The following is a 23,554-nucleotide window of genomic DNA, read 5'->3' as shown; positions in this document are numbered from 1 at the left end:
TTTCTTAGTGTCTGGCTTAGGAGAAGAAGGCTAGATTCTAACAATCTGCTTCTGATCTATGTCATTTTGGTTGAAATATATGAAGAAAATCCAGACTTACATGAATATGTGGTTAGAAAGGTGAAGAGTATGTAATAGCCTTCTCAGATAATTGGATAATCTTCTTGGGTATGACACTGAAATTCACCTAGTGTTAACTTCTCAAACAACAGCTGCAATGGGACAACCAAAACTGAGTCATTGAACTTTCCTTCCTCTGTTACATCGAAGCCCACCTGTCTACCTCAGTCATTAAATGGCTCTTTCACCCATGTGTGATTTTGTAACTTGCAAATGTTGACAAATTTTATTATAACAATGTCAAAAAATCACACTTGTTAATATCTCCATTGATCTCAACATTCTTTTAAGTACAGGGAGACTGTGAAGCTCATAATGGTATACACAGATTTTTGAAAATTCTGACTTTTGCTTAAAGCTATCTGTGTGTGCGCGCGCACACACACACACACGCATGTTCAGAGGTTGCTACTTTAGAATCTTAGGAAGATAATTTCTTTTTTTTTTTTTTTTTTTTGAGACAGAGTTTCGCTCTTGTTGCCCAGGCTGGAGTGCAGTGGCACAACTTTGGCTCACCACAACCTCCACTTCCCGGGTTCAAGCAATTCTCCTGCCTCAGCCTCCCGAGTAGCTGGGATTATAGGCATGAGCCACCACACCTGGCTAATTTTTGTGTTTTTAGTAGAGAAGAGGTTTCACCGTGTTAGCCAGGCTGGTCTTGAACTCCTGACCTTGTGATCCACCCACCTCGGCCTCCCAAAATGCTGGGATTACAGGCATGAGCCACCGCACCCGGCCCTAGAAAGAGAATTTCTTAGTGATTGGAAAACATGATCATAGGTCATGATTCCTAATATAAATGACCAGGAATCATGATCAGATCTTTCTGCAGGTAAATCATTTCTTCTGCCCACTTTCATTCTCTTGTTAAATATTTTATTATCAAAGTAATATAAGTTCACTAAAGACAAATCATAAAAATAAACAAATAAACCATAATCCTACTAACAAAGGTAACATTGTTAACCTTTTTCAGTACATGGTACTCTTTTTATTTATTTTATTTTTATTTTTTATTTATTTATTTATTTATTTATTTTAGACGTGGTCTCACTCTGTTCCCCAGGCTGGAGTGCAGTAGTGTGATCACAGCTCACTGCAGACTAGATCTCCCAGGCTCAAGCGATTCTCCTGCCTCAGCCTCCCTAGTAGCTGTGACTACAGGTGTGTGTCGCCATGCCTGGCTAATTTTGTTGTTGTTTGTAGAGATGGAGTCTTGCTATGTTGCCCAGGCTGGATCTACTTTGTCTTAAGTACTCATTAGACCTATCTAGGAAGAGAATAATAAAAAGTAGTGCATGTGCTAAATTCACTTTCACATTGCCCATTTCAATTACAACTCTTAGCCTGGTTTTTAATTTTTCTTTCTCAAAAACAATCCCATTACCACTTCCATACTATCCTGTAATAGTTATGGTTGCTGTATCAAATTACTATAAATATAATTACTTAACACAGCACAATTTATTATTTTACCATTGTGTAGGGTCTCACTGAGCTACAAACAAGGTGTTGGCAGGGCTGTGTTCCTCTCTAGAGGATCTAGGAGAAAATCTGTTTCTTTGGTTTTTCCAACTGGAAGATGCCTGCACACCTCAGCTCAAGACTTCCTTCCTCTGTCTTCAACGTCAGCACAGCTGGATTTACTCTTCACACTGCCACCTTTCTGGTTCTCTCTCCATAGTCATGTCTCTCTCTGACCATAGTAGGAAAACATCCGTGTGATTTGATTGAGCACACCCAGATATTCCAGATTAATCTCCTCATCTCAAATTCCTTAACCATATTTGCTAAGTCTCTTTTCCCCATGTGAATCAAAATTCTTGGAAAATAAATTTAAAAAGGACTTTATTCCAATGAACAGTTTGCAAACCAGGGAGACACAGTCTTTGGTGTAAACTGAAGGTGTGTTCTAGAGAACAAAGAGAAAGTTTGTCTTTTATTGAGATAGTTCTTACTTAGGTTCCCACTCAAGTCTACTTATGCAAATAAAGAATTCAAACTTGCTTACTTTTGATTGGTTGGCATTTGCTGAGTTCTGATTGGTCAAACCAGGTCACAGCCTATTGATTGGTTCATGGGGATGTAAACAGGAACAGCCAACTATGAAGTTCCCAAAGTTAAGCAGATGTGTGGGTTTTCTGGGAGTTCAAAGTACATGTGTGACCTCTAGTCAGCAAATGGCTGCTTGGCTTTAATTTGAATTTAAGCACGGTTAGCCACTCAGGATTCATTCTGAGGGATTGAACCATTCAGGGTTCACACCATGTAAGGTAAGTATTCACAGGATTTGAGAATTCAGGTGTGGACATCTTTGGAGATCTACCGTTCTGCCTTCTTCGTTTGTTGGCAGCATTCTGAGGAAGTTTCATTATTCTCAAAAGTAATTTATGTAATTTTAAAAGTAATATGCTATAACTTCAACGTCTTCACTGGATATCTTATTCATCAGTCAGTGCTCAAGCAGAGATGTATGTCTCATTTTGTCCTAAATATATTATTTTAAGGCTTCTGTTCTAATTTCCACACTCTTTATGTATCTAGAGACAGATAGTACATACATCCCTTACTTTTATTTTGTACCTTTCGTTTGCCAATACCCTTTAAATAAACACATTATTTATGACCATCTTCAATGATCCAAAAAAGGTCTTCTTTATTTTGCAACTAAAATCTCTTAAATGTTAAGGCCACATGTGGTAAAATACATGTCACATTAAAATTACCATTTCAACCATTTTTAAATATACAGTTCAGTGACATTAAGTGCATTCACATTGTTGTACAACCACTGCCACTATCCATCTCCAGAACTCTTCCATCTGATAAAACTGAAACTCTGTACCCATTAAACAATAACTCCCCACTATTCTCTCCTCTTAGCCTCTGGCAACATCCATTCTATTTTCCAGCTTTATAATTTTGATGACACTAAGTACCTTATTTAAGTAGAATTATACAGTTATTTTTTTTTTGACAGGCTTATTTCATTTAGTACAATGACCTCAAGTTTCACCCATATTGTAGCATGTATCCGAATTTTCTTCTTTTTTAAAGCTGAATAATATTCCATTGTATGTAATACCATACCACATTTTGTTTATTCAAAGTGAATACTTTCAGTGAACCCTTGTATTGCTTTCATATTTTAGCTGTTGTGAATAATACTGCTGTGAATGTGGGTGTATAAATATCTCTTCGAGGTTCTGCTTTCAGTTCTTTGCAGTATATATCCAGAAGTGAAATTGCTGAATTATATTGTAATTATATTTTTAATTTTTGAGGAACCACCATTCTATTTTCCACTGCAGCTGTACCATTTTACATTCCCACCAACAGTGCACGGTGGTTCCAATTTATCCACCTCCTTGCCAACGCTAATTTTCTGGGTTTTTTTCATTCAAAATCTTTTTTTGTTTGTTTTTTTGAGACAGAGTCTCTCTCTGTCGCCCAGGCTGGAGTGCAGTGGCACAGTCATGGCTCACTGCAGCCTTGACCTCCTGAGCTGAAACGTTCCTCCTACCTGAGCCTCCCAAGTAGCTGGGACCACAGGTGCATGCCACTATGCCCAATTAATTTTTAAAATTTTTTGTAGAGACGAGGTTTCACTATGTTGCCCAGGTTTGTCTCGAACTCCTAGGCTCAAGCTATTCTCTCATCTCAGCCTCCCAAAGCAAAGGGCTGGGATAAGAGGCATGAGCTACCACTCCCTGCCTGTTTTTTTTTTTTGAGACGGAGTTTCACTCTGTCGCCTAGGCTGGAGTGCAGTGGCATGATCTTGGCTCATTGCAACCTCCTCCTCCTGGGTTCAAGTGATTCTCCTGCCTCAGCCTCCCGAGTAGGTGGGACTACAGGTGCCTGCCACCACCCCTGGCTAATTTTTGTATTTTTAGTAGAGGCGGGTTTTCACCATGTTGGCCAGGCTGGTCTTAAACTCCTGACCTCAAGTGATCTGTCCACCTTGGCCTCCCAAAGTGCTGGGATTACAGGTGTGAGCCACCACTCCCGGCCCTTTTTTTTTTTTTAAATAATACCTGTCTTAATACATGTGAGGTATCTCATTGTGGTTTTAATTTGAATTTCTCTACTGATTAATGATATTGAACACCTTTTCATGTGGTTATTGGCCGTTTGTATGTCATCTTTAGGGAATTGTCTATTAAAGTTCTTTGCAGCTGGGCGCGGTGGCTCACGCCTGTAATCCCAGCACTTTGGAGGGCTGAGGCAGGCAGATCACCTGAGGTCGGGAGTTTGAGACCAGCCTGACCAACATGGAGAAACTCCCTCTCTACTAAAAATACAAAATTAGCCCGCCGTGGTTGGTACATTCCTGTAATCCCAGCTACTCGGAAGGCTGAGGCAGGAGAATTGCTGAACCCAGGAGGTGGTGGTTGCGGTGAGCTGAGATCACGCCACTGCACTCCAGCATGGTCGACAAGAAAGAAACTCCATTTCAAAAAAAAATCCTTTTTGCATATTTTGAAATCAGATTGTTTGGGTTTTTTTGATGTCTTGTTGACTTTTAGGAGTTGTCTATATATTTTGAATATTAATATCTTATTAGACTTACAATTTGCAAATCTTTCTTCCAAACTGTGGGTTTTTTTATTCTGCTGATAGTGTCTTTTGATACATAAAATTTTTCAATTTTTATGAAGTCCAATTTGTCTATTTTTTCTTTTGTTGTCTATGCCTTTCATGTCATATCCAAGATATTACTGCTGAACACAATGTCATAAAGTTTTTGCTCTATGTTTTCTTTCAAGAAGTGTTATGTCTCACATTGATGCTTCTCATCCATTTGAGTGATTTGTTTGTATATGGTGTTAGTTAAGGGTCCAACCTGATTCTTTTGCATGTGGATATCCCATTTTCCTGGCATTATTTATTGAAAAGACTATCTTTTCCCTCCCTATTGAATGGTCTTGTCACCCTTGTCAAAAATCATTTGACCATGTACATAAGGGCTTATTTCTGGGCTCTCCATTTTATTCCATTGGTCCATCTGTCTTTCTTTATACCAATATATGCTGTTTTAATTACTGTAGATTTGTAGTAAGTTTTGAAATCAGGAAGTGTGAGTCTGTCCGCTTTGTTCTTCTTTTTCAAGATTGTCTTGGCTATTTAAAGTTCTTTGATATCCTATATAAATTTTAGGGTAGAGTCTTCTATTTCTGGAAAAAAACATCACTGGGATTGTGATAGGGATTGCATGAAATTTGCAGATTGCTTTGGGTATAATGGCATCTTAATACTAATTCTTCAAATTCATGAACATGGGATGTGTTTCTATTATTTATGTCTTCTTTAATTTTTTTCAGCAATGTTTTAAAGTTTTTCATTTAAAGATTTAATACAAATCTTTCACCTCCTTGGTTATATTAATCCCTAAGTATTTTATTCTTCTTGATGCTGTTGTAAATGTAATCATTTTCTTAATTTTGCTTCTGGATTGTTTATTGTTAGACAAACATCGCCTTTTAAGCAATGAAACAAAGGGAGTCTATATTGTCTGGAGAAGGGCAACTGAAGTGGCTGAAACAATGGGAAGAAAAACTTCACTGACAAAACAAGCCACAAAGTAGGGCCTCTTCAGTTTGTCAGTGTGTGGATTGGAAAGTCACGTATCAACAGAGCACACATAATTCAAAATCACCTGAATAAGATAAAATGGATTTGTCAGCCAATCTCAAAATGCTAGTTTTAGGAGCAGTCTCTGAAACTTGAACAAGGTCAGTACAATAAATAAGAGGAAGTCCAACCTCACAAAGTAGGTAATAGACTAATAAAGTTGTAATTTTCACTCTTTCAACCAGTACTTACTGATGAAATACACATGAGACAGACACTCTGCCAGTTGCTAGGAATAACAATTAAGATAACCTCTGTGCTTAAATAGCTCTTATTAGAGTAAGGTAAACAAACATATAAATAAGAAATTACATTATAGTATGATCTAAAACTAGTTCATGAGCAGGAAACTATGAGAATGCTGGAGGTTCAATACCTACTTTGTTCTGTTTAAGGTGTGAGTATGTAAAAAATGGTGATTGGAAATGGCTCAAAGAGAAGGTGAATTTTGACTTGAATAATGAATGATGAGTTGGTTGGAGGGGAATTACCAAATTCAAAATAGCTTGGCAAAGTCTTAGGTGTGTGAGTGTGCACAGGAGATTCAGTGCAGCTCATGCCCCCAGTAAAGGCATCCCTACCAGCCTTCTGCATCTTGGAGAGATGCAGAAAGTGAGCAGTAACCATAGCCATTGAGCCATAGATTCAGGACCAAAGATTACATATTTTTTTTTGCCAACTTTCTCCCCATGCCTCATCTCTCTATTTACCTCTGCCATCGTTAGCAGTCCAAGCTTTTCAGGCCATTGGCTGACTCAGGACACTCATTCCCAGTCTGGTCCCATCTCTCATACTTCCCCATCCTGCCCCAACTTTTAGTTCTTTGTCCCGTGTAACCCTGAGTTCTCACACCTCAAGTAACTTAGTACAAAGAGATAACTGTCTTCCTTGCTTTGCTGCATCCAACCATTTTTTTCCTTCCTCCTTTAAAAACTAGAATTCCTTAGAAGTTAATGGCACCAGGCTATACCATTTGATATCCAAGTTAGTTGTTATAATCTACTGGCATCTTGGGAAACCCACCTGATTCACGAAAGGCTTTGGCTCTGGACTCAGTGAGTTTCCCTCCTCCTTATTTCATCCCTATTCTTGATGACATTCACACCCAATGGCTGACCCATCTAATATTTTAGCTTATTGGCTCTTTCATCTTGTCACCTCCAATTGTGTGTCTTATTCTTCTTGGACTGCCATAACCAAATACCATAGATTGGGTGGCTTAAACAACAGAAATGTATTTTCTCATGGTTCTGGAGTTTGGGAAGTCCAAGTCAAGGTGCCAGTTGATTCATTGTCTGGTGAGGGCCCTCTTCCTAGCTTGCAGAGAGTGCCTTCTTGCTGTGTCCTCACATGGCAGACAGAAATAACAAGATTTCTCTTTATTCCTCTTCAGTACTATCAGATCAAAGCCTGATCCTTATGACCTAATTCAGTCTTAATTACCTTCTAAAAACTCTATCTCTAGATACAATCACACTGGTGTTTAGGACTTCAATATGTGAATTTTTGGAGGCGGGACAACACAATTCAGTCCATAGCACTGTGTTTTCCTCTACCTTCTGGTGCCATCTTGGTTGCCAGTTATTTTCTTTGTAGCATTCATCATGATCTGCAATTATTTTATATTGCTGTTTGTTTATAGTCAGTTTTACCTAGTAGACGTTCTGTAAGAACTGAAACCATATCTGCCTTATCCATGCTTATCCCCAGCCCTTGACATGGTTCAGGTGCACAAATGTTGAATTAATAAATGAATGGACTAAAATTTCATGCAGGAAAAATATTTAGAAACAAAGTACAAAAGGTAATCAGAGAAAGGTTCTTAAAAGACATCATGTGCCTCTCTACGGAGCTAAATTTTCCCTTGGGACTTTTGTGAGCATCCAGGAGATGGCCCCAAGAGATGGGAGAAAACATGCATTCTGATAAAGACTTGTATTCAAATGTTGATAGGAGCTTTACCCATAATAGCTAAAAACACTGAACACAACTCAGATATTCATAAACTGTTGAAGAGATAAATTGTGGTATCTCTATACTGAATTACTGCTCAGTGATAAAAATGAATAAACTACTGGTCCACATAGCAATGCCAATAAATCTCAAAGCACCATGCTAAGTGAAGGAAGTCAGATATGAATTACTACACACTGTATGATTCCATTTGTGTGAAATTCTAGAAAACGTAAGCCTATAGTGACAGAAGGCAGATCAATGGTTGCCAGGGACCAGGAATGGAGGCAGGGACCCCTTACAACATGACACAAGGAAACACTGTAGGATGGTGAAATATTCTATATCATATTCATGGTGGGGGTTACATGACTGCACACATTTGTCAAAACTCATCCAACTGCACACTTAAAATTGATCAATTTCATTGTATATAAATTATACCTCAATAAACCCAATTGAAAATGGATTTACAAATGTATAAACATTATAAATGGCTACTAACAGAAACTAAGGAAAGCAAACCTTAGGATTGATGTCAGAAACATCAAACTTGTCCTCTACCCTCTTACCCTCTTCCTTTTGAGGCCACTATTTCCTAGGAGGACTTTTGAGATAAGAACTGTGAGATAAGATTGTTCTGGAGCAGCTCTTCTCCCTTGGGTATGGACAAGAGTGTAATAATTTATTTTCTTCCCATGAGGTCCCTTAGAGCTTTACTTCAAGTAATGAGAATTTCTGATTCTTATCAGTTTCTTTGAAAGACCTTAGAATTGCCACTGGAAACATAATTACAAAGAAAGTAGACTCTGAGTCAGGCAGCCATGGGATCAAATCATGTCACTTTTACTTACTAATTGAGTGGATTGCTTATGTTATTAAACTGCACAAAGCCCAGCTTGTCCTCTTCTGAAGATTGGATATAATAGAACAATCTCACCAAGTGATCTTAAAGATTTGCTAAGAAGTCAAGCAGTTCCTGAGGAGCAGCAGGTGACAACTGTTAGTCTGGCTTCCAAATATCCTTGAATTTAACTGGTAAGGACACAATGAACCCAAATTAGACAGTTTATTACTCACGACAGGGCAGACATTGTGAGCTTCATCCAAGCACCAGCTTCCCTTGCCTGTCAGGTACATGGGGGTGATAAAGGCACCCAGGTGGGTGTTGCACACACAGCGGTTTGGAGCACTCCTGAAGAATGCCAAGCTTAGGACCCTCCTGGCATTATATGGGGGCTGGCAAACCTGTCCCTCCTGCCCTTTAGAAACAGAGATTATATTTGTTATTCTGGGATGTTAGCAAATCTTCCCTGGGAGGGGAGGGTGAGGTTTTTATCTTTACTACCCAGGAATGGAAAGAGAGAGAGGACAGATAGACAGAGGCGCTGTCTATCTTTACTAAACTGGAATGTAAATAAATCTGCACAAATTGACTAGTGATGCTTAGACATGGAAAAATGTAGATTCATGGAGAATTTTCTCCCAACAAGATTGAAGGAGAAAAATGAATGCAAATTACAGAGCTCAGTGTATGCTACAGAGTAATCACATAATAAATTCAGACGGTAATAATATTGACAATTATGAAGATGAGGTAACAGCGGCAAAAATAGCATATTTCTTTAAACCTGGCACCACCATTCCTCTTAGGAAATGAATTATATTTGTTGGAAAAATGTGTTAATAAGTGTTTGCAATAAAATGTGAACCAAAGAGAAGCAGATGGAACTGCTGTCTTGGAGACCTGGGAAGAAATGTGTTGTTCTAAAGTAGTATTTCTTAAAGAGTGGTCTCAAGATCAGCATCGGCAATACCTGGGAGCTTAGCAGAAATGCAGATTCTTTCTGGGGACAGTCAGGGGTGCTTATAGTCCCATCCACTCTAGAGACTGAGGTGGGAGGATCACTTGAGCCCAGGAATAGTGCCATAGTGAGCTATGATTGTGCCTGCAAATAGCTGCTCTACTCCAGCCTGGGCAATATAATAAGACTTTGTCTCTAAAACACTTTTAAAAATTGAAAACATGCAGATTCTCAGTTCCTACTTCAGTCCCACTCAATCACAAACTATGGGTGGGCTGAGAAATCTTGTTTTAAACAAGCTGGGTGATTCTGGTGCACACTGAAGTTTGAGAACTGTTGCTCTAGAGAGGGAAAGACAGGGAGGTAAGAAAAGAGGAGAAAGGAGAGAGGGAGAAAATGGGAAGATGTGAGACTGGACTCTTTATGGATGAGCAGCATGAGGAATCATCAGTGGTAGACTTAACATCCTAAGTAGTAGGCAGAGAGAAGAATTCATGTGGAATTTTTTACAAAGCAGTTTGTACAGACGTTACTCCTCCCTGGACTCATGGCTATCCAGTAAACACTAATACCGTGGGGCTGGGAGGGAGGTCGGCCAGGAAAGGGGCCTCACATGGTGAAAACAAAGACCAGAGTAAAGAACCAGACCTTGGGAGACAGAGGAAGCCATGAAGATAGAAACCCTGAGAGAAATGAGGCCCATTTTGGAAAGGACTTTGAATTCCATGAGCCTTAGAGCCAACTTTGTCTACAAGACAATGCACTAGAGCAGAGGGCCCCAACTCACACGTGAACCACAATAATATTATGATGATGAGCCCAACAGATGTCTTGAGTATTGCAAGAAAATACCAAGAGAGGATTACTCTTTCATACGACTAAAGCCTAACGAACGTGGTAATACCCTGTTTAAAAATGATCAAAGATACATTTTCCACTTGACCTACAGGGGTTTGGTTGTTCTATTGGCTCAGCTTATTCATATTTTTATGTTGTAAGGAAGGACTATAAGAAATAAAAGCAGCCATATGGCCTTCATTAAAGGTAGGATCAGATGAGGAATGAGAAAAGGATTTTATAGTTCTTTTTTTTTTGAGATGAAGTCTCGCTCTGTCACCCAGGCTGGAGTGCAGTGGCACAATCTCGGCTCACTGTAAGCTCCCCCTCCTGGGTTCACGCTATTTTCCTGCCTCAGCCTCATGAGTAGCTGGGACGACAGGCACCCACCACTACGCCCGGCTAATTTTTTTGTATTTTCAGTAGAGACGGGGTTTCACCATGTTAGCCAGGATGGTCTCGATCTCCTGACCTCGTGATCCGCCCACCTCAGCCTCCCAAAGTGCTGGGATTACAGGCATGAGCCACCGCGCCCGGCCAAGGATTTTATAGTTCTTATCCCCAAGAAGATGAAAGCAGAAAGTGAATGCCCATTCAGCTTCATTTGTCATTTTTAGAAGTGTTGGCCTAAAGAAAGAAATTGAGCCAAAATTACTATAGGTAGAGAGTTTATTTGGCCTAAAGGACTGCAGCCCAGAAAATACTTCTAAGTTACCTTGGGAAGTGCTCTGGAGAACAAAGGAGAGATTGGAGCTGCTAAAGTTAAAAAAATGATGAATCGGGAGAGGGAGTGATGATGAAAGTATAAAAGTGGTTTGTCAGGAATCCTCATTAGCTTACAAAAATGACATTGTTAGTAATTGGCTATACATTGTTGAGCTATTAGGTATGAATTATGGTGTCCAGCATATGGCATTATTAGGCTAATTTATAGCTACTGGAGGCATCAGCCAGTCTAGAGGCCACATGACAAGCAACTTCAAAATGATTACTTAGCTCAAGGGGGTGAGACGATGGGTGGAATATGACTGCAGTCTCATTCCAACACCCCGCTGGGTCCGTTTTTTTTTGTTTTTTTTTTTTTTTTTTTGAGACAGGGTCTTACTCTGTCACCCAGGCTGGAGTGCAGTTGTGTGATCACTGCTCACTTCAGCCTCCATGTCCTAGGTGTGGGGAAAAGAAAGAGAGATCAGATTGTTACTGTGTCTGTGTAGAAAGAAGTAGACATAAGAGACTCCATTTTGTTCTGTACTAAGAAAAATTCTTCTGCTTTGAGATGCTGTTAATCTGTAACCCTACCCCCAACCCTGTGCTCCCTGAAACATGTGCTGTGTCAACTCAGGGTTAAATGGATTAAGGGCTGTGCAGGATGCTTTGTTAAACAAACGCTTGAAGGCAGCATTCTTGTTAAGAGTCATCACCACTCCCTAATCTCAAGTATCCAGAGACACAATACACTGCGGAAGGCCGTAGGGACCTCTGCCTAGGAAAGCCAGGTATTGTCCAAGGTTTCTCCCCATGTGATAGTCTGAAATATTGCCTCGTGGGAAGGGAAAGACCTGACCGTCCCCCAGCCCGACACCCGTAAAGAGTCTGTGCTGAGGAGGATTAGTAAAAGAGGAAGGAACACCTCTTGGCAGTTGAGATAAGAGGAAGGCATCTGTCTCCTGCTCGTCCCTGGGCAATGGAATGTCTCGGTGTAAAGCCCAGTTGTATATTCCATCTACTGAGATAGGGGAAAACCGCCTTAGGGCTGGAGGTGGGATATGCTGGCAGCAATACTACTCTTTAAGGCATTGAGATGTTTATGTATATGCACATCAAAAGCACAGCACTTTTTTCTTTACCTTGTTTATGATGCAGAGACATTTGTTCACATGTTTTCCTCCTGACCTTCTCTCCACTATTGCCCTATTGTCCTGCCACATCCCCCTCTCCGGGAAACGCCTGATAATGATCAATAAATACTAAGGGAACCCAGGCCGGTGCCGGCGCCGGCGCGGGTCCTCCGTATGCTGAACACCGGTCCCCTGTGCCCATTTTTCTTTCTCTATACTTTGTCTCTGTGTCTCTTTCTTTTCCAAGTCTCTCATTCCACCTGATGAGAAATGCCCACAGGTGTGGAGGTGCAACCCACCCCTTCACTAGGCTCAAGTCTTCCTCCCAACTTACCTCCTGATGAGCTGGGACCACAGGTGTCCTCCACCATGCCTAGGTATTTTTTTACTATTTTGTAGAGACGAGCTCTCACTATGCTTGTTGTCCAGGCTGGTCTCAAACTCCTGTGTTCAAGAGACCCTCCCACCTCGGCCTCCCAAAATGCTAGCATTACAGGCATAAGCCACCGTGCCCTGCCTGGGTCTGGTCGTTTAAAGGAGGCTTCCATTCCTCACATTAAAAGTTTCTTTTCTTTCTCTCGAGACAATGTGATCTAGTGGTTACATGACTGGGCTTTGGGTCTAAACTGAGAGATTCCAATCCCAGCTCCTCGACTTTCCAGATGTGTGATCTCATGCTTCAGTTTCCTCATATACAAAATGGGGATGATTGTGCCTGCGTCATAGAATGGTTATGATGACTAAACAAGTTAACATACAAAAAATACTTAAAAGTAGTACTTAGCAAATGATAACCAGTGGTACTGGTGGCATTAGCAGTAGTGTTCCAGGACGAGTACTGTGGGAAAACAGCCCTTGAAAGAAAAAAGGCAATATCAATGTGTTTGGGGGAAAATAAGTGAAGAAAAGAGCTGAAAGCTTTGTTTTCTGGAGTGGCCAAGCTTAAGGAAAAACAAATCCCAACGGGTAGAGAGTGTGCTGAGAGTCACAAAGGAAACCAAACCAAGCTGAGTTCTCAAGACCATAGCAAAAGAGAAATTGGAGAGGCAGGAGGCAGGCCTGGGCTGGGGAAATGATCCTGGGCCAACGGTGGCTCCTTGACAGTGGTTTCTTGTAAATCTTGAAGTAGAAAATTTAAAGAAACACACATTCAGTGTTCTCCTAGTCCAGAAATTGACCAGAGAAAAATGGAAAAAGAGAATCGTTTAGGATGTACCCTCCAAAAATGCTGTTTATACATCAATTTTTGCATAAGAAAATGGGTAATAAATGTGATTTGGTTTTCAATTACGAAAGTAATACAGTCCACCCTTAGAGACAAGGTTGATTGAATCCATGGATGAAGAACCCACAGATACAGAGGCCGACTATAAAGGACTTGAGCATCTGAGAATTTGGTATTTGCACAGAGAGTATAGGCAAGTCCTGGAATATCCCCAAAACACTGAGGGAAAACTTATACAGAAGTCTCCCCATATGTGTGAGGAATACCTTCTGAGGTCCCCAGTGACTGCCAGAAACCTCAGATAGTACCGAACCCTATACACACTATGTTTTTCCATCTGATAACTGAGGTGGCTACTAAGTGTCTAAAGGGCAGGAACATCTGCGGCATGGAGACGCTAGACAAAGGGAGGACTCACATCCCCCGGTGGGACAGAGCCAGACAGCAACAGAGAGCATGCAATTTCATCATGCTACTCAGAACACCTAGTAATTTAAAATGCATGAATTGTTTATTTCTGAAATTTTCCATTTAATATTTTTGGCCTGCTGTTGACTGCAGGTAACTGAAACTGCAGAAAGTGAAACTGTGAATAAGGGGGCACTTCTATATTCTTTGGGAAATACGGAGGAGTATAAAGAAGAAAACAAAAATCATAATCTCTGTATTCAGAAATAACTGCTATAAACACTTGCTAAATTTTTAGTACACTTAAGATATATTGAGATAATATAAACTATATCATTTCCAAATATTTCACAAATTCATTGTAGTCATTTCCCTAGGAAATTAAATCTTCTTTAGAAACAGGATTTTAAATGACCACATATTATTTTACTGAATAGATAACAATTTACTTAGCCATTGACCTCTTAATAGAAACTGGATTACTGTTGGTTGTTTGTTTTTGTTTTTTTAACCGAGACTAGGTAGCAGGTATCTAAAGGTTCCCTTGATCGTCTCTCTTAGTTCACATGACTTCCCCAAATCCAAGACTGATGAGGGAAATGAAACGTTCTGTCGCCCAGGCTGGAGTGCAGTGACACGATTTTGGCTTACTGCAACCTCTGCCTCCCAGGTTAAAGCAATTCTCCTGCCTCAACCTCCCGAGAAGCTGGGATTACGGGCACACACCAACACACCCAGCAAATTTTTGTATTCTTAGTAGAGACAGGGTTTCATCATGTTGGCCAGGCTGGTTTCAAACTCTTGACCTAGTGATCTGACCCCCTCGGCCTCCCAAAGTGGTACGAATACAGGCATAAGCCACCACGCCCAGCCCTACTGTTGGTTTTTAACTGATTAAACATAAAACTGGGACAGACACTGTGGCTCACGCCTGTAATCTCAGCACTTTGACAGGCCAAGGCAGGAGGATCACTTGAGCCCAGGAATCCAAGAGACCAGCCTGGGCAATGTAGAAAGACTCTGTCTGTACAAGTTTTTTTTTTTTTTTTTTTTTTTAGCTGGGTGTGGTGGTGCTTACCTGTACTCCCAGCTACCCAGAAGGCTGAGGTCAAAGAATTGCTTGAGCCCGGGAGGCAGAGGTTGCAATGAGTTGAGATCATGCCACTGCACTCTAGCCTGGGCAACAGAGAGAGACCTTGTGTCAAAAAACAAAAACAAAAACAAAAACAAATTTTGTTGAATCCTGTGATATATTTAAATTGCCTTCCAGAAGAGCCAGTTCACATGTATACATCTCTTCCCAGCTCTGCATTCAGTGATTTCACATTGGTAACATGAAATTGGCCATAGTGGGGGTATTTTACACAACAGAAATTGGCAAACACTCCAAATCAGCCTGTTTTCTTCCAACTTGCTGGTTACTAAACATTTACCAGTTTACACTAGAGAAATTTACCAATTTTACTTCCATCAATAGTGTTTAAGCACTTCAGCACTGGACACGACCATTGACAGTACTGATATTTGTCACATCGATATCTGAAAATAGTATCTCATTTTGTTGTAATTTTCACTTACTTTTTATGAAGTTGACATTTCTGTATTTTAGGGCATACAATGTATGTATATCTTAAAATTATGGTTTTATTTATAATTTCCTGTTTATCTTCTAACCTAATCTATACTAATCTCCGATTAGCAACATGCAGAGTAAAAACATTGCTGGATTTATAAAGTACAAGGGAGAAGATCTTAAATGAGGGATGACTTCAGCAATTACCCTAATCTTTACCCAAGCAAGGAAGATAAACTGTGCAGGTGACAGATAACAGATGCCCTCTGGAAGCTGTATAGAACCCATGGAGGAAAAATTGATGCCAATATGGGCATATACAGCTCCTATTTAATTTTTTCCCACTGGACATAAAAAACAGAACCTCAGAAACAGTATTAACTGCATGGGAAAAATCATCTAAAAAATCCTCTTTAAAAAATGTGAGGTCTTATTCCTCCATTAATTTCAACACTAACTCACATGCCCAGATAACTATGAAAGGGAGAAGAGGAGGCTTGCACCGGCATTGCCAAAATGAGAAAACATAAGTGGTTACACGCAATGTCTGCTGTGACTTAAATGTCTCAAATCTCATTACTGCCCCAGGACCTGCTCCTACTCACACACGCATTTTCATTTGTCTTTCCACCCCTTTCTTACTTAACTCATGTACTTTGGGGAATGCTAACTTCTACCTCCAATTCTAGAGATGGCCCAGAGTCTCAGAGAATGTTTGATTTCCCTCATCAGTCTTGGATTTGGGGAAGTCATGTGAACTAATAGGGACAATCAAGGGAGTCTCTAGATACTTGCTAGCCAGCCTGGGCTGGATGAGGTCTCTCACCCTGAGGGAGAAAGTAGGCAGCTGGCCAAATACCAGAAGCTACCTATTACCAGCCATAGGGGAAGGGAACCAGACTTAGAAGGCAGCTAACTATGCGGAAGGCCTAACAGAAAGATGATGAAAAACTGTGTCTCTGATGAATTTATTGAGCCACTGGATTAACGAACATTGATGTATATGATACTTCGGATTTCCAGGTACCTGAGCTACAAATTCCTGTGATGGCTAATTTTGTGTGTCAACTTGACTGGTCCATGGGGTCAGATGTTTGGTTAAACATTATTGTGGGTATGTCTGTGGGGGAGGTTCCTTTTGAGTTGGTGGACTGAGTAAGGCAGACAGCCCTCCCAATGTAGGGAGGCCTCAAACAATCTATTGGAGGCCTGAGTAGGACACAAAAGTGGAGTAAGAGAGAATAATCTCTCTTTGCCTGACTGTCTTTGAGCTGGGGCATGGTTCTTCTGCCTCTGGGCTTGGGATGAGACTGGAGATTATACAACGGGCTCTCCTGGTTTTCAGGTTCTTGGGCTCAGACTTGGATATATACATTCCAGACTCCTGTATATAAACTCCTATTAGTTCTGTTTCTCTGGAGAACCCAGACTCATACAATTCCCTTTGTTATTTAAGCAAAATGTGCAAGAGGAAAGAGCTGATCACAGTTCTATCTAAATTTTCCTGCTGTCCATGTAAGTTTTGAGCTTCTTTCAGGCTTGTAACGCAGTGGTCAAACTTTAAAATGTAAAACATATCATGTCATTTTCCTGCTCTTACCCCTCCAGTGGCCTGTGTCACACATTAATAAAAATAATAATAAAAAATCCAGTGCTCACCTTTGTCCTGTGGTCTGGGCCCTGCTGCCTCTATCTCTCACCATTAGTGTGCTCTAGACACTAAAGTGCTGGCTCAGGCTGTTGACCTTGCTATTCCTTCTACCTGGAATGCCTTTTCTCAGGATCTGCACATTCAAGTTTCTTAATTCATTTAGTTGCCAGCTGAAATATCAGTGATCAGAGGAGACTTCTCTGACCCCCTATCTAAAGAAGTTCTCACCCTCTTCATGCTCTATTCCTTACTGTGGTCCAGTTTTTCTTGTGATACTTATCCTTACCTAAATTTACATTATTCACTTTTTAAATAGTCACTCTTACCAGAAGGTAAGTTCCAAAAGGGCAAGGACTTCATATCATTTATGGCTGAGTCTCTAGTACCTAGAACATTTCCTGGCATACAATAAATAGTCAATACCTTTTAATGAAGACGATGTAAAGAAAAAAATAATAGTCTCAGGTGTCATCTTCCTTAAGAATAAGTATCAATATGTATTCCTGGCTAGTTTTCATTTTAGTAATGGGGTACACGTTGCAGATTGACTGACCCGGGAGCCATTCCCAACCTGCTTCTGCCTGGCGGCTTGGCAATATTGAGGCTGTAAGAGTGAAGCACTTGTTTGCCCAGTCTCCACTGCTGCTATGCAAGAATTCTGGCCTGGAAGATTGGTGTGCATTTCTGGGAGTGCTTTTGGTTTACTAATAAAAGAAACACACAAGGCTGGCCCTGCCCTTCCTCCTTATTTCTCCTCAGAAGCTGAGTACAATCATGGTGATGGAACGTGATCTTGTGATCAAAAGGCTACAAGTCTAAGAGAAAAATCAGGCTTCTATTAATCATCTGTGCCATCCATGCCAATGATGAGGAAATGTACTCCAACTATTGACTGAGTTTTCTTTTATTTACAGTACAACAAATCAAAATAGATACAAATGCTGACATAAGAAAGCACAATATTCAATTCAACAAACATTTACTGGGCAACTGCTAAGTGCAAGACACTGTATTTAGTGGTAATGTGGATATAAAGACCAACAAGTCACTGTTTCTGTTCCCAAGGAGATTCTAACCCAAAGAGGGAGATAGGCCTTATAAGGTAAAATGGGGTCACTGTTCACATCCCTATCCAACCATAGTCTCAAAGGCACCTACCCACTAATGCCCAGCTGAATGCGTGACATACACTGATGTGAAATAAATATGTACTGAGTAAGTGAATGTGAGATAAATTCCACTTGGGTGCATTAAAAAGACTTCAAATAAGTTTTGAATGGGAATTTAAAGGACAAGTAGGATTTTCACAGGAAGAAATGGTGGTAGAAAGGTAGGAAGGCATTTTAGACAGAGAGAACAGGAAGCTTAAAAGCATGAAGGCAGTCATAACATATGTAAGGGAATGGGGATTGCCCATTTTCTTCAGGTAAGAAAAGAATGTGCTACTACAGGTTGAGTATCCCTTATCTGAAATGCTTGGGACCAGAAATATTCTAAGTTTCAGAATTTTGTTTTGGATGTTGAAATACTTGCAGAATACATACTGGTTGAACATCTCTAATCCAAAAATCTGAAATCCAAAATGCTCCAAGGAGCCTTTCTATTGAGCATCATGTCAGCACCCAAAAAGTTTTGGATTTTGGAGTATTTTGGATTTGGAATTTTTTGATTTGGGAAGCTCAAACTGTATCAGAAATTTTTTTCTCAACAGTCCTCTGTCATGGCACCAGTTGAAATCACCTGGAGACTGAGTACAGAGAATCAACATTAAGAAATTAGTCAGGAGAGAAACCAACTAAGGAGACTGACAAGAAGAAAGAATCAAGGTAGGAGAAAAGCAAAGAAACTGTGGGCTCTTGGAAGTAATGGGAGCAAAGCCCTCCAGTGAGGAGATACATTAAATGCTATGTTATACTACATTTGAGTCTGCTGGTAGCTCAGAAAGATGAAGCTAGAAAAGTGATCAATTAATGTAGTGATTTGACAAGAACCATTACAGTGGAGTGGTGGAAATAGAAGTCCAATTATTATTACTTTTGGAGGCAGGGTCTTGCTGTGTTACCCAAGGTGGAATGCAGTGGTGTAGTTAGAGTTCACTGCAGCCTCAAACTCCTGGACTCAACCTATCCTCTCACCTCAGCCTTCCAAGTAGCTGGGACTACAGGCACGCACCACCACGCCTGGCTAATTTTTTTAAATTTTTTTGTAGAGATGAAGTCTCACTATGTTGCCCAGGCTGGTCTTGAACTCCTGCCTCAAGCCATCCTCCTGCCTTAAGCCATCTTCCTGCCTTAGCTTCCCAAAATGCTGGGATTATAGGTGTGAGCCACCACATCTAGCCTGGATGTCCAATTGGAATGGACTCCAGAAAACACAAGGTGAGGCCGGGCACGGTGGCTCACGTCTGTAATCCCAGCACTTTGGGAGGCCAAGGTGGGTGGATCACGAGGTCAGGAGATCGAGACCATCCTGGCTAACACAGTGAAACCCTGTCTCTACTAAAAATACAAAAAATTAGCCGGGCGTGGTGGCGGGCGCCTGTAGTCCCAGCTACTCAGGAGGCTGAGGCAGGAGAATGGCGTGAACCCGGGAGGCAGAGGTTGCAGTGGAGCTGAGATCGCGCCACTGCACTCCAGCCTGGGCGACAGAGCGAGACTCCAACTCAAAAAAAAAAAAAAAAAAAAAGAAAAAACCACAAGGTAAGAAAATGGAGCAGCATGTATAGGCAGATGATTCAAGAAGTTTCTCTGTGAATGGGGAGTTGGAGGGAGATGTAGGATAAAGGGAAAGTTTTTTGAAAACTACATTTATTTTCAAATAGAAATGATCCAACAGTGAGAGAGAAATAGAGAAAGCAAGAGAGAAAAAGAAAGAAGAAAGGGTCATCGCAAAGGCTAAATTGTTGGGAAGAAAGGAGAAGTTGGCCTTTGATAGGAGCAAATATACCTTAAAATAGCAGAAATGAAGACAAAGCATAAGAGGGCAGATGCTAGTAGGGTGGATGCTTTGGTGAGGGGAGGATGAGGGAGCTCCAGTCTCAGTTCTCTCAATTCTCCACAAACACAAACTGTTAAAGAGGAAGCGTGTCTCTTCTGAGTTATTGTTCAAGACAATCCCTTTGATTGTGTTTCTTCCCTTCTTTCTGCCAAAGACAGACAAAATCAGACACTAGTTCAAATGGTAAGGACAGATTTTAATCAGTAATACATTATTGCAATAGGGGTCAGGAGTCAGCACGAATTCAACTTTGATTTGTGCAAAGGTGGATGGACATTTTTGAAGTGAAAATGAGGGAGTAGGGAGGGGGAAATCAGGGGCTGAATAGAGTAAGGGAACTAAAAATCTAGAAAGGATTGGTCTGTGTAAATGTGATTAGGTCAGCTGTGTCTGCTAGCTGGTCGTTATTGAAGTTGAGATTCTATTTTCTCACAGAACCTGTAAGACAAGGTCCTATATTTCCTAATGATTACATTTCAAAGGAATAGATTTCAGGTCCTTGAGAAAGACACTGTGAGTTGTAGGAGACACATATACATCTTAAAGGGACAGAGGAGTGATTCACAATTGTAAGCCCTTTTTGGTAAATGTTCTAAGAAAGGGTGGTCAGAGTACACCCTTTACTATGTCAGATGTTGGCTTTACTATGTCAGATGGGACCTGTGTCAGATGTTGGCTGGAATGAATAGTAAATTCTTTTTTTTTTTTTTTTTTGAGATGGAGTCTTCCTCTGTCACCCAGGCTGGAGTACAATGGTGCTATCTCGGCTCACTGCCACCTCCACCTCCCGGGTTCAAGCGATTCTCCTGCCTCAGCCTCCCAAGTAGCTGGGATTACAGGCGCCCGCCACCGTGCCCGGCTGCTTTTTTGTATTTTTAGTACAGATGGTGTTTCACCACATTGGCCAGGCTGGTCTCAAACTTCTGACCCCAGGTGATCCGCCCACCTTGGCCTCCCAAAGTGCAGGGATTACAGGCGTGAACCACCCGTGCCAGGCATAAGTAGTAAATTCTTTTCATTGCTTTGAGCTTTCTCAGACAGGTACATTAAGTGGGGCTGGGTTATGCTAGGGATGTGGCCTCAAGCTATTAGAAATTATGTTTGTTTGTTTAAGTCTTTTAATGTGGGGGATGGGGACTGGACTAAATTATTTGTGCTGGGAGTCTGGTTTTTATAGGCCAAGGTTGAGGCCTAGTTGAGAAGTGGGCTCAGAGGAATTTGGCTAGAGTTGGGTTAAGGAGAGATTCTTTAACAGTCTCTGCCTATTCGATCACATCTAATCTTCCTCTAATGTTTAACTTCAAGAAGATAACTTACATTCTGGGTTTTTGTTGTTGTTTTTTCCTTATTCCAGCCAAATTAATCTCTCCTCTGAACTCACAGAACCTTTTGTAGTACTTCTCATAAAGAAATTTATCATGTACCTTTTGACAAATTTTATTATCTTATTTCATTGTGTACCTGCTCATGTATTTATTTCTTGGCTACCAGACAGCATCACAATTTCCTCCAGGAATGTTGACCTAATGTGTTACAGGTTCTGCACTGCACTTGGACACATGGAAGGGACTCAGTCACAGTCAAAGGGTACCCAGGCACCTTCATTCATTCCCAAAATTTTTAATGGGTGTGCTCACTATACATAGCATTTTGTCCAGTGCCGCTAGGGGTCAAATTCAAAAGGCCCAGCCACAATTTTTACTCTTGGTTTCCCTACCTTCTCTTCACAGTCCTGCGACTTACTAGAGAAAGCTGAGATGTACATTTACCTTGAAGCTTCTAAAAATGTAACCCTGCAAAACCTGATCCTTAAGACAGTATGAGATATGTTTCCACAAGCATACAATTTAGAGGTTTGGATCCTTTTGTAGTTCATAAGTGTGATGATTGGGTGTTCATGTGCAGCTGTGAGATGTGCCGCCCTTGAACCTTGTTACGAGTTTGGCACATTACCTGTTTAACGTGAAAAAGAAACTTAGAGGCGTGTTATTCAAGAATCCCTCAAAGGTAAACAATCAGAGGCTCATTCTCAGCATATATTAAGAAGTTATAACCACATTGAGATACCACTCATACCCACTAGAATAGCTCTAAACAAAAGTCAGGTAATAACAAATACTGGTGAAGATGTAGAGAAACTGGAACCCTTCTACACTGCTGGTGGGCATGTTAAATCGTACAGCCACTTTGGAAAACAGTCTGGCAGGCTCTCAAACATTTAGACATGGAGTTACCATATGACCCAGTTCTATGGTGGGCAGGCCTATACAAATCTATCTCAAAGTCCTGGGATGCCGGGAGGTGGAAGAAAGAGGCTGACAAATAAAGTTCCTTGGGAAGAAACATTTAATAGCGACTAAGGAACAGAAGCTATGTCCATATCTGTGTCTTGGGCAGCAAGATGAGATGGTGGATTGCTGTGCTATTAACCCCCAGACTCAATGTTTTTTTTTTTTTTCTTTTGAGACAAGGTCTCTCTCTCTCTGTATTGCCTAGGTTGGGGTGCAGTGGTACGATCATGGCTCACAGAAGCCTCAAATTCCTGGACTCAAGTGATCCTCCTGCCTCAGCCTCTCCAGTAGCTCGGACTATAGGTGTGCCACTGCACCCAGGTAATTTTTATTTTTTATTTTTTGTAGAGACAGGGTCTTGCTTTGTTGCCCAGGCTGGTCTCGAACTCCTGGCTTCAAGGAATCCTCCAGCTTCAACCTCCAAAAGCATTGGGATTACCGGCATGAGCCATCACTCCAGCCCCTTAGGGCTTATATACCATAGGGGAGGGGTGGTTCAGAAGGGATGTGTAGGACAATTGACGTATAATAACATCAAGTTGTTTGAATTAAGGACAGAACATACTGGGTAGATACCTGCTCTTACACAAGGAACAATAGATAAAGTAGAAATCTTAGAGGCCTTCCCAGAACAGGGGTCAATCAGAAGTCAACACGGAGGATTAGCTTCCAAGATGGAGCTGCTTTCGCCTCCACATCCAGCAATTCCACTCTTAGATTCCAATTCCACTCAATAGAAATGGAAACATAGGTCCATAAAAAAACTGTACATGACTGTGTACAGCAGCCTTATTCACAATAGCCAAAATGTGGAAACAACTGAAATGTCCATCAACTGATGAATGGATAAACAAAATGCAACAGAATATGCTCCAGCAATCTAAAGGAACGAAGTACTGTACAGATACATGCTACAACATAGATGAACCTTGAAAGCATTACGCTAAATGAAAGAAGCCAGACACAAAAGGCCACATATTGTATGGCTCCATTTATATGAAATATCCAGAATAGGCAAACCCATAGAGACAGGAAATTGATTATTGTTTGCTAGGGCTGGGGTTTGGAGGGTAGAGTTAGGAAGAGTGATAGCTAGAGGGTATGGGTTTCTTTTACATGTGATGAAAATGTTCTCAAATTGTGGTGATTGTTGAACATATCTGGAAATATACTAAAAATCGCTGAATGGTATACTTTAAATGGTTGACTTGTTTGGTATGTGAGT

At 40.9% G+C, this 23,554-nt stretch overlaps 1 non-coding gene across 1 annotated transcript; it reads left to right on the top strand.

The window, feature by feature from the left end:
• Window positions 1-21,897: 21,897 nt before the first annotated feature.
• Window positions 21,898-22,001, top strand: LOC112204304 (small nucleolar RNA U13). The gene has a single exon (XR_002937874.1). It is a non-coding gene; the product is annotated as a small nucleolar RNA U13 (small nucleolar RNA).
• The last annotated feature ends 1,553 nt before the right edge of the window (window positions 22,002-23,554 follow it).

This window comes from Pan troglodytes, chromosome 7, assembly GCF_028858775.2.
Source record: "Pan troglodytes isolate AG18354 chromosome 7, NHGRI_mPanTro3-v2.0_pri, whole genome shotgun sequence".
Taxonomy (NCBI): Eukaryota; Metazoa; Chordata; class Mammalia; order Primates; family Hominidae; genus Pan; species Pan troglodytes.
The sequence above is the reverse complement of the archived record's forward strand: the minus strand, read 5'-3'. Positions and strand labels throughout refer to the sequence as shown.